Source organism: Etheostoma cragini, chromosome 10 (assembly GCF_013103735.1).
Source record: "Etheostoma cragini isolate CJK2018 chromosome 10, CSU_Ecrag_1.0, whole genome shotgun sequence".
Lineage (NCBI taxonomy): Eukaryota > Metazoa > Chordata > Actinopteri > Perciformes > Percidae > Etheostoma > Etheostoma cragini.
The window spans coordinates 6,546,703-6,551,641 of record NC_048416.1 but is presented as its reverse complement, the minus strand read 5'-3'; the positions used below and the strand labels follow the sequence as shown (position 1 = coordinate 6,551,641).

Sequence of the window (4,939 nt, the reverse complement as noted above, 5' to 3'; positions counted from 1 at the left end):
ATAAACTGGAGAAATAGAAAAAAATAAGCGCCAGCGCCCCTCGTCCCGACTGTCCCTTAAGCCGCCATCTTGAAAACCAAAGACTTTCCTTTTTGATAAAGCTTATAGTTAGGGCATAGAATTGAATATTGTTAGGGAGTGAGGAGTCGAAGCGTCCGCCAAACCCGGCCCACCTGCTTCTCTTCATAGTTGTCAGATTTATCTATCATGTAATCAAGAATATAATAAAACTAAAGGGAGACTTGGCATACAGCCCGATCCGGTTGGGGAGAGTTCTACCCCGACCGGGCTGGAGCTCTCTTTACCTTGTCTCTCTTGGTTTTTGCTGTAATAATAGTTTTAGACAGCTGGGGACTTATTTTGATACACTGAGCTCCTCTCTCCTCTATCTTTCCATCTTTTCTTTTATGTGCATCCATGTCCCAGAAATGCTTGTTACTAACCTAGCTCTGGGGAGTCATTCCCCGGAGTCCTTATGTTCTTTTTTCCCCAGAATGTTCAGAGAGGCTCCAAAATCAGGGTAGCATCTGTCTCCTTGGTCTCGCTCCATGTTCTGTGATGCCATGTTCTACCCCTACACTGCAGTGCCCTGCTATGTCCTGCTGTGCCGTCTAATGCCGCACAGCGTCCTGCTATGCCGCAAACTACTACAAAGAACTGCTACAGACTACAAATTTTGTCTATTTTTGTTATTGCCACTCTTCATTCTAACCCAAACCGGCCCGTCAGACACTGCCTACTAAGAGCCTGGGTCTGACCTAGATTTCCGCCTAAAAGGAAGTTTTTCCTCGCCACTGTCGCACTGTTGCTTGCTCTGGAGGAGACTACTAGAACTGTTGGGTCCTTGTAAATTCTGGAGTGTGGTCTATCTGTATAGTGTCTTGAAATAACTCTTGTTATGAATTGATACTATAAATAAAATTGAATTGAATTGAATTGAGAGATAACCAGAGCACAGGACGAGATAGAATGGCCAGCTGCTGGTTGTTTTCCCGCTTGGGTGAAGTGTTGCGGGGGGTAGTTAATCAGTTGCAGTCCATTTTAGGTTGACTCGGTAGAATTTATCCGAATCAATGTCCATCACTCAATTGTTACCGACCTCAGCGACATGCGAGCATCCAGATCACGTAGTGATTTTTGCAGTCCATCCACCTTTTCTGCCAGACCGGTGGTTACACAATGCAACTCCACCGACTGGGCCCTGATGTTATCAATCCCCTTCTGCGCTTCGACGGTCCGGTCTGAGATGTTGCAAGACAGTTCACAGGACTGGTTGGCCCTCAGATGTAAAACCTTCATCCTCTCAACCACTCCATGTAGGCACTCTTTAAGTTCCCCAGAAAGCTTGTGGGTGAATTTTCTGGCGTCTGTCTTACCAATTTTCCGATAGGTCAGCGAGACCCCAAGGCCGATGATCAGGAGCCCCACCAACAGAATTACAATTATCCAAATGTCTTCAACGTCTTCCACAGTCAGAACGTCCAGGCAGACCACCTGCCAATCCCCCCAGGAATCGCGAGCGTAGCCTGCAAGGAACATTACCTCCGGACATTGCGGCTCCCCCGGAGAAGCATGTTTGGGTGAAAAAATCTTCTCAATAGCGCTGAGTGACCAGTTAATCAATTCCATTTCGAATGTTTTAGGAAAACAGCAGGCAGAAGACAAAAAAGAGAAAAAGATTCCACAAGACAGGGTAGACAGACCAGACCAGCCATCAGACGACATCCACATCAATTTTGCACATTCATAATGTTCATCTGCACATTCATAATGTTCATTAAATCTTTAACTAATACATGGTTGTGGCATGGTCCATGCTAGTGAAATGGAGTTAATTTGTTAACTTAGGTTCGGGAGCAGGGCCACCCCTAAACCACACCTCTAATCACCAGACAAACCTACATACAGTGAAGAAAATAAGTATTTGAACACCCTGCTATTTTTCGAGTTCTCCCACTTAAAAATCGTGGAGGGGTCTGAAATTGTCATTGTAGGTGCATGTCCACTGTGAGTATATGTCAACTTTTACTCAATACTATTTCAAAACCATTAAATTTTTTTTTTTTCCAAATGCTATAAAATTGAATAAGAATTCATGAAAGTAGAGATTTGTACTAGCCAAAGAGCATTGTGTGGAATCAATCATGTCGTTTTGGGTAATTAGAATTTGACCTGAGGACAACATGAGGGATGATAATAATAGTACTAAGGCTTCTCTCTGTTTACACATGTGCTCTAAAAGTATAATTGTGGCTGTATTATTTGTGTGGCTGTATTATTTGTGTTGAGCTATTTGTGTATCGCCAAATCCCAACAACAGTTATCTCAATGAGCTTTTCATAAAAGAGCATGTCTAGACCGTACTCTGTGATGTTATTTACAGAAACCCAACAAACAATCTCAATCATCACTCATGTTATGACCCACAGTGTATGGTGGTTCTGTGTGTGGGGGGCATTTATGGGTGTCAGTAAAGAGCCTTTGGGCCCAACGCGTGTGCAGCCTGTTTTCACGCCCTTAGTTGTCTGATACCGACAGACAAGGCACTCAGTTTTTCAATCATGCCCAACAAAATAAAACATGATAGAAAAAATCCCATTTTTAATACCATGGATATACTGCCACTCGGCCAGCCATCCCAAAACACTTATTTAAGAACGTCAATATTCACTCAAAAACACTGTCAAAATGAAATCGCTCACCATTGAGTCAGCATGTGTTGGGAGTGTTTTAATCCAAACCACCATATTTTCCTAAACTTAACTAGTTGTTTTGGTGCCTAAACTTAACTGTCACTGACATATCCACCTCCCGCTGCCTCAGCATAGCAGAAGACATCGCAGAGGACAATTCCCACCCTGGCTTTGATCTGTTTCGTTTATTTAAAGATTATTCTTCCGTTTTTTTTTTCCTTTATTGGATAGACACAGTGGATAGACATGTGAAAGGGGGAGAGAGAGACATGGGGGATGACATGCAGCAAAGGGTGGCAGGTTGGATTTGAACCCGGGCCTCTGCAGGACTCAGCCAACGTGGGGCGAGCGCACTTACTCAGTGAGCTATAGGCCGCCCCGGCTTTGATCTGTTTAACCTGTTGCCTTCAGGGTGGCGCTACAGGTGCGTCAGAACAAGGATTAACAGATTCAACAACAGTTTTCTTTCCAAAAGTCATAACCACTCTGAACTCACACATGCACTGACTTCAATGACTTTACATTGTAACCCCCCCAACCCCAGGACTTTCTTGTACTCACTACTGTGCAATATTGAATATTTAAATACCACTGATTATATTGATAATTACTGTACAATTCTATTATTGTGCAATACCTGTATACTGTGCAATATCATTAATCTCATTGTCCAATATCTATTACTCATTGAATATGATCACAGGTAATATTGGGCAATATTCAAATAATGTGCAATAACCTACACTAATAATAATCACACTATATATCAACCCATTCATATTTTTCACATGTATACTGTCTCAATTCTGAGATTTTCTTTTGATGGTGCTATGGGGTTGCTTGACGTGTCATTGCTCTGAAATTTAGAGTTTCCCTATACACACATAGCCTACACACACATGCAGATACCCACCCACCACGGCCTACAACTAAGCGAGCAAACAAGAGGGAGAGACAGATTGATTTATGTTTTTTTTGGACTAAAGTTGCCATTACAACAGCACCATAAAACTGATTAGCCCAGTAAACATATTTTAAATAATGCCAGCCAACAAGCTGACTTTACACAATCATCATTGCAGCTGTCCTTAGGTAGCTTAGCTATATTTGCATAAGAGTAATGCATTAGGCGAAATACACCACACACAGCAAACCACACACATAAACAAACGCACCTATCCTCACACAGTATTTATATTTGGCTCACATAGTAAAAAATATCTGTAGTGACTTAATATAGCTAAACAAGTCACTGAGGATGAATGGCAGAACCTGTTTAATCCCATTTCCCGTGCGCTGTGTAACTTTGGATGTGCTTATCCTTTTTTTCACAGTTCTGTATAACATACGTTTACTGTAATGTGTAACGTATTACAGGACAGACATAAGAGTAAAGTTTTTGCATGGACCCCTATTACTTGACTCCTGACCAACTTTGGCCTCGCTGTGCAATCCGCTGAGCTGAAAATCCTTTCATAGTCTGAAAGAGCTAAAACTCAAATTTCCCAACAAGCAGGGGAACCTGTCTATGAAGTACTGTGTGTCAGTGAGGAGAATTTGGCTGTTTGACGTCTATTTATGTCACCTACATTAGCATGATGCAACAATTCGGGAATTTAGAGAGCATGTGACAACTGCTGAAAAATATTTCCTAACATCCCTGAAGAAAGCTCCAAGAGGTAAGTAGGCTTGAATTTTGATAAATGTCTGTCCAAAAATGGGTACATGTTGGCAGGTCTAGTAACAGCAAATTCTGTACAGAAATAGAATATTTTACGTTTGTTTATTTTCCCACTTTTAACAACTAAACTGAAACTGAAAAGGAAAAATTGGTCAATTCTTCTCTGTTATAACCAATCAAAACATCTTTTGCGTAAACATACCCTTATAGTCTTTGTTTCTCTACAGGAAATTAAAATATATTGCATTTTCAGGGAGACTTGGGCCTACCACATTCAGCCAGTTAGAACAGAAGAACCCACTAGAATAGGCCTGTTTTGGATTCGATGGCCACATTCATACACTTATAAAATGCAATTCAATGTGGAACTAATCGAAGTATTCAGACTACGTTACTCAGATTGAGTAATGTAACGGAATACATTACAAACTACATTTTTGGGCATGCATTCTGTATTCTGTAACGGAATACGTTTTGAAGGTATCCTTCCCTACACTGTCCATACAAAGAGGTGTTTTGTTATGTATAGTCTCTCTCACAAAACACAGCTGGAAGCAAACCCTAC

At 41.4% G+C, this 4,939-nt stretch overlaps 1 long non-coding RNA gene across 1 annotated transcript in view; it reads left to right on the top strand.

Moving 5' to 3' along the window:
- The window catches only part of LOC117951402, a 15,589-nt gene extending 12,808 nt beyond the window's left edge, over positions 1-2,781 (top strand). Inside the window, exon 3 of the long non-coding RNA XR_004658167.1 lies at positions 2,768-2,781. This is a non-coding gene — a long non-coding RNA (uncharacterized LOC117951402). The remainder of the gene's footprint in view (positions 1-2,767) is intronic.
- Positions 2,782-4,939: the final 2,158 nt, after the last annotated feature.